The sequence below is a fragment of the Grammomys surdaster genome, unplaced genomic scaffold, assembly GCF_004785775.1.
Source record: "Grammomys surdaster isolate TR1022 unplaced genomic scaffold, NIH_TR_1.0 183, whole genome shotgun sequence".
Lineage (NCBI taxonomy): Eukaryota > Metazoa > Chordata > Mammalia > Rodentia > Muridae > Grammomys > Grammomys surdaster.
Window position 1 is genome coordinate 1,383,884 of NW_021604628.1, and position 6,918 is coordinate 1,390,801.

Consider the following 6,918-nt stretch of genomic DNA (forward strand, 5'->3'; position numbering starts at 1 on the left):
ACAGGGACAGACGCAGAGACAGGGACAGACGCAGAGACAGGGACAGATGCAGTGACAGACGCAGTGACAGGAGCTGCAGGATCAACAGTCCTGCAGTGGCCCTCGGTCTGGCAGGCCGTGGGCTCCACGCAGCCCTCACTGCCCCTCCCACACATGGATGCCCGCAGAGGCTCATGGGTCCTCTCGGGCTGATGTTCTTTTCAATGTACAACAACTGCTGAGCACCAGTTCCGACCAGTTTGGTCCTAGGGTAGGGTCGTCTAGGGCTGGGGAGAGCTTACTCAGCACAGCAAGGGGAAGCTGTCTGGCTTACTGGAATGCCTGCCATGTACAGGGTTCTGACAGGGGAGCAGTGTAACCATCCCTGTGTCAGGAGCGCAGGTGCCTGGAGTGAGCCTTAGGGGACACTCCGGAGAACTGGTCCTTATACTACAGGGAAGGCTGCCTGTACCAGGCCCTACAGAGCTATGGGACAGACAGGATGAGTGGGAGGACATCTAGGCCAGGTCTGGCCCTAGGACCTCTCTCTGGCACCCGCCTTCCACCTGCTCTGGTCACCTGTGAACACTGTGCCTGGCTCAATCATCCCAGCTCAGGGCACGGCGTACACAGCCATCCCTGTGCTATCAGAGATGCCCGGAAATGCCCCGTGCGTGCAGCTCGCCAGAACCACAACACACAGGCCAGGCACCTTCCCTTTGACCCCCAAACACCGTCCACGTCATACATGGACCTCTAAAAGGGCCTGCAGTTGGGCCTCTGGTCTCCAAATGGAGGTGTAGCCCCTTACACTTGAGGGCAGCCCCTTGGGAATGTTCCTGACTCACTTCTTCCCCTCCCCCACAACTCCCCCTCCCCTCTTGCCACCAGGCCCGTGTGGGCCTTGCACAAGGTGAAATGGCTAATCCTGGCCTTCCCTTTGCTCAGGAGATAGTGTGATTCAATCGCTTTCCTCAGAAGCTTCCCCAGACTGCAATACTCCTTGGGAACGGTGTGACCAGAAGTGAATGAGGCATACCTGGCAGAGCCACACTTGGGATTTATGCAAAGCCATTACCATGGTCTCCGCGTCATTTTCCCTTCAACTTTTCGGCAATCGTGTGTCCCATCAGCCTGTCTGATTGCTCCGCTTGTGAAGGGGCACCTTCGCCGAACCATCTTCAGTGGCCCAGATCTCTCCTCTGAGAGGACCGGCCAATGTGCAGTGTCGTCATGTATATGGATCGGACTCAGCCTTTCTTACACCCGTGTCCCTTCTTGTGGTCGCTGTTTATTGTCACAGTGCCAGGCCTCTCTGGGAACTGGAATCCTGGCATGTCTGAAATGGTCTGGCCTGGCCTGGCCCTCCTGGGAGCCTGTGTGGCATACGTGTGCTGGCCTGGCCTTTCAGTTAAACCACACGCTTACTTTTTCAATGTTTTTCAGAAGGCGGAGGGAGGAGAGCATGGGGGGAGGGAGGGGACAAAGAGGGGAGGGCAGGGGTAGTGAGGGAGAACCGATTAGCCCAAAGCCCACTGTGAACTGTGAACTGCAGCAGAAATTGAGAAAAGGGACTAAACACTGATCAATGACTTGTTTCTCAGCTCAGTGATCTGCACAGAGCACATTCCTGCCGATCAGTGCAAACAGCATTTCTGATCCACACTTCTGACTTGCATGTCCAAGGTGCCATGTCTGTATAAAACAGAGCCTTCCTCTCGCTGGCTGCCCTCAAGGTAGATGAAGGCTTGAGGACCGTCCCTCCATCCACCACCCACCACCACGTCAGCTGTGCCCTGAATGGCAGCCAGTGACCTCTCTCCTGCTCACCTTGGAGACCCAAAAGCCTCCCTTCAGTGACATACTTCCTCCAACAAGGCCACACCTCCTAATCTTTCCAATCTTTTTAAATAGTATAGCTTTCCAGTGACTGAGCATTCAAATATGTCAGCCAACAGAGGCCGTTCTTCTTCACACCACCACAGTGCTATGTTCAAACAAGGGACCACTTAACAGGAGACATCTGGGAAAGGAGGGCTGGGATAGGGTTTCATGAAAGCCAGAATGGCCTGACATTCATTACATAGCTGGGGGTGGCCTCCACCTCCCAAGTGCTAGGATTAAAGGCGTACGCTATTATTTTCTATAAGTATTTATCCCTAGGTGTAGAATTAAGATTTTGGTGAAAATGCTTAGGCCTAGCACTACTTCTTCCTACAGAGAACTACAACCCTACTGTTTGGAAAGTTCTGGAAAAAAATAACCTTTCCCTAGGTAGAGCTACGATCTTTTTCCTCTTCTTCTTCTGTTTAATGTGAGGGTGTCGTTTCTGAGTTGGCCTTTTGACTAGATTTAGAGTCTCCTAGGAGACGGGTGAGGCACAGACAACTCTGGTGTCTTGTGAAGCCATTTCCAGAAGGGCCTAACTGAGGGATGATGCACCCTGACTGTGAGCACCACCCTACCACCATGCATGAGTGCACGTGGCCTGTGACCACTGCAGACCTGTTCCTTCTGGGAGCTGTTCTTCTTAGACGTCTGGTGAGAGGACACAGAGCCTAACCAAGGTGAATGGTTAAACGGCCTCTTGTTAGTGTGTGAGGAATCTTGCAAGTCGTTTAAAAGCAAACCAAACCCTGGGCTTCCAGGATGCCTGAGTTCCCAGCCCTGGCAGATGTGACCTGGCCAGGGCTTACTCCTACAAAGGACAACGGTGAAGTGACTTGGGTCACAGAGTGGTGGGGGAAGGTGGCACACCGTGGCACACTGTGGCCTGTCTTTTCCCACCTCCCTGCCACATGCTAGCTGGTGGCCCCTCTGGCCTTTCCACAGGCACCTAACCTCCATTCAGAGCCCTGTGCTGCTCAAGTCTGCGGCCCTCCCTGCACTGCTCCCCCCCTCCGGCTTCTCACAAGCGCCGTGGCACCCGCTCCTCCCAGGACAAGGGGACACAACCTTGGGCAAGACTCCAGCTCTCCCTCCTCCTGGTTCCTACTCTTCTCACTAGTGACCCTTGACTCCTACTCGACACTCTGACCCCACCCACCCTGCAGAGGACCGAGGACCACCGTGTGCCATGCCATGATCTCTGCTCTCAAGAGCTGCAGTGCAGGCACTGGGCCTACTCTGGGACTGTTCTCCAAGTCCAACTGGCTGGTACCCAGGCCGCTGCTGGTCTTATAACACAGTCCCTCTGCCTCAGCACCTTGTCCCAGCACTCAACACCTTGTTCCAGCACTCAGCACCTTGCCCCAGCACTCAGTACCTTGTTCTAGCACTCAGCACCTTGTCCTAGCACTCAGCACCTTGTTCTAGCACTCAGTACCTTGTCCTAGCACTCAGCACCTTGTCCTAGCACTCAGTACCTTGTCCCAGCACTAAGCATCTTGTCCCAGCACTCAGCATCTTGTCCCAGAACTTAGCACCTTGTCCTAGCACTCAGCACCTTGTCCATGGAGTCCCCTGAGCCTGTGTGTTCCAGGTCAGTGCATGCTGCACACTCCAGGGGTGCCAGTCTCCCTGCAGGAACAGCGGGGCTGCAGGCTGGGGCTATCTTGTGCAGGCTGGGGCTGTTTGCTCTGAGCCTGTAGCCACTTGCTGTTTGTTGCATGCCTGCCGCTGCACTGAGAGGCCTTCTGGGCCTAGATGTCTCTGGGGAGAACACTGAGAGACAGTCCTTCAGGGGTCAGGGCATACGCCAGAGGAAGTCTGGAAAATAATCATCCTGGCCAGCAATGAACATTTATTTAGTTTTTCCAGAGTCTGTTTCCCTGGCTTTATTTTCCCACTAAACCCACATGTTGCTATGGGAACAAGGTGGACTAGGATCCCAGAACCACTTACAGGCCCCCTCATCCTGGAAGGCAGCTCAAGAAGCCAAAGGTAGACCCTGCCCTGCTGCTGCAGTGAGACCCTCCTGCAGCGACCACAGCTGCTTACCATTCCTGACATGGGGCATCTAGAGTAGGACGACCCGCTAGCCCTCTCTAGATGCTCTCAGGATGCTCAGAGGAAACCCCGCCCTTCAGCCATCTGTGCGGACGCCTGCACCAAGGCCCACCGCAGATACCCCGTACCCCTGTCCACTACTTGAAACATGACTTAGAAATATATGTTACTTGAGTACAGGGCTCTTGAAGAGGGACACTCTGCCGGGCACAGAGGCTACAGTTCCTAGACAGGCTCGACCTCAGTTTCCCCACAGACCTAGCATGTTTCTTGTACAAAGCAAGCCCAGGAGCCTGCGATGCAGTTACCTGAGGTACGGGACAGGCAGGAGCGGCGCCCACTTTGGCACCTCACTATCATGATTTTTTGGGGAGACACAGCAGACAGATGTTGGAGACCACCCTGACTAGATGTAACACTGGCCCTGGCCCTGGCCCAGCTCTTAGGAAAGTGACTTCACCATCAAGAGACCATGGTACAGAAGCTTCGAGAGCTGAGATAGGGAAAAATGTATCCTGGTCCAGAGTCCCTTAGATATATACACACGGTTAATGAGAACTCAACACACTTGGCCACAACCAAGTTGAGAGTAGGGCTCTCCTCCTGCCTGATTCAGCGGCTGTCCCTTACCTCTGCCTTAGCAGTTTTATCATGTGATATCTCTCCTGGTCTGTGGCATATGTACGGGGACTCTTGGTGTCCTTCAGCACACGGTTATGCACATCCAACATGGATGGACCCACCACGCTGTCTGCCATCTTCTGTGGCGAGGTGGGAACTGGGCCAGCAGGGAGGAGAAGCAGAGCTTCTCAGAGGAGAGAAGGCTGGGGGGAGCATGCTCAACTGGTGACTGAGAGACCGGAACCTCAACAGACCGAGCAGCTGCCATGGCCTAGAGCTGCCTAGATTTAAAGTAGAGGGGAAATTACCACAGCAGACAGATGCTGAGTCTCTGGATTCAAGAAGGCTGGGCTAGACACGGTCCATGACAGAGTCCTCCTCTGTATCTACCCTCTGTTACTCTAAGCCAGCTGGATGTTTGGAGGTTAAGGTAGACTCTACCACGGAGGGTGAGAACTTGTTAACTCACGGGCTCCAGGCTGTAGGGCTACTGGAGTCCCTACAAGAAGCATCTCAGCCACACGCACACTGACTAGGACAGCTTGTCCCCATGGGGGCTTCTCACACCCCCTCTCTGCCTGCCTTCTCTCAAGACTTCCCTGGCAAAGCAGCAGGGTGCTCATGGGCTCCTTTCTTTTATGAACACAGTGTATATTTTATGGCTGAAAAAAACAAGACCCAGGTCCTCCTGTGCACCTGACAACAGCAACATCAGTACAAGCCTGGGGCATAAGAACTCAGCTGAGGGGAAACAAGTTCTGGACTAAACAGAGGCCACTGTAAGAACTCCATGTCTGCATTCCCCCAGATTTATATGGTATGACTGGCCCCACCCCTGCCCTAGGAACAGCACTAGAAGACTGGGCCTTTGAGGCCACTAGGGATCATGGGGCTAGAGCCCTGTAATTAGTGTCCTCACAGGAAGGGAGAGGGAACCAGAGCTCACGTTAACTCCACTTCTAGGTATATGTCCCAAGAAAGGCCATGCAAGGGTAGAGCCATCTTCTCTGCCAGGCAGACTGCATGCACCCTGGCCCTGGAAGGCTGGCCTCTGAGGTGTAAGAGACATAGATATCTGTTCTGACAGCATGCTACAGGCTCCCCTAGGCTGACAGAACAGCGCCTTCCCAGTCAGTCATCCCTAGCTTCCTTTCTCTGGCTGTCCCCCACATCAGCTAACTGCCTGGGCCACATCAGCTGTCCCTCAGCACTGTCCCCAGGAGTTCTGCTCTCCAGCTCTGAGTCATCCTCCTCCCTCCTCTCTTCACTCTGCCCTGACAAGGGACACTGCTTTTCCCAGAGGGTATCCCCAAACACAGTGGAGCAGCAAGAAACGTTCTGTCTGGGCGTGGGCTACATCTTCACGTCTACAGGGAGATGTAGGCTTTTTGTGCCTTCAGTACGCTCTCAGGATGACAGTTTAAAGATTCTACCTTGAAGACCTGTTCGTCATGTATTCTATGATTTAAGATGTTTTCCAGTTGGCCACCATACCTGCTTAGGACGGAAAGTTCAGACATCTGTAAAAGTGTCAGTGGACTTATTCTTTTGAAATTTTCAGGTTAGTTTTGCAGAAGAAGGAGAAAACATTTGGGGTTCTATTTACAAGCTGCTCTGTGTAAGAAACCATTGTGGGTGTGGCTCCCTAGTTTCCTCAGTAAGTAAAAAGGCAAAAACAGATCTAAATTTTAACAATGTTTCTACTTTTGAAAGTGTTATTTGAAGCACTCAACACACCTGGATACTTTCTGCAAGAAGGGACATCATGAAAACAACTGTCACATCTGGGTCAGCTCTAGTGGGGTAAGGTGCCAGTGACGATGTAGAGTCCTCTTTCCCAGAGGCAGGAGAAGCCCCCAATAGCATTCCTCTCGTCTGTCTTGTCCTTTCGTTTGCTAGCTAACATGTTTTTCCTTCACATGTAGGGACACTCTGGCCAGGGCGGCCCTGAATTCTCCAGGACCCTGTCCCAGACTTCCACTCAGACAGAGTCCGCACCTCAGAGAAAGGGCAGGAGGCCAGCAAGTGACCACTGGTGTAGGTGCTAATGCCACAGGCTTCCCTTCTATGCTATCACCCACCCGGAGCGCAGCACACGCTAGCTACACGCCAAGCACATGCTAGCTACACCCCAAGCACAGAGGCCCCCGAGAGCTCTGGTGGCTCTGAGAAGCAGAAATGACCGTGGCAGGCTCGGTGCGGGCACAGTCAGTAATTTAGGGCTCTCATTTTGCTCTTGCTCTCCATCTCACCGTGGCTGTCTTTAGTCAGAGCCTTTTCAGGGGCTAGTGAGGAATGTCAACAGAGCAAGAGAGAGAGGGTGCACAGGGACAACAGCAGGGTCACCCGCACAGCACACAGGGACAACAG

At 53.5% G+C, this 6,918-nt stretch overlaps 1 protein-coding gene across 2 annotated transcripts in view; it reads right to left on the minus strand.

The window, feature by feature from the left end:
* Nucleotides 1-6,918, minus strand: part of Btbd9 (BTB domain containing 9) — a 354,330-nt gene that overhangs the window by 6,603 nt on the left and 340,809 nt on the right. The window lies entirely within an intron of this gene.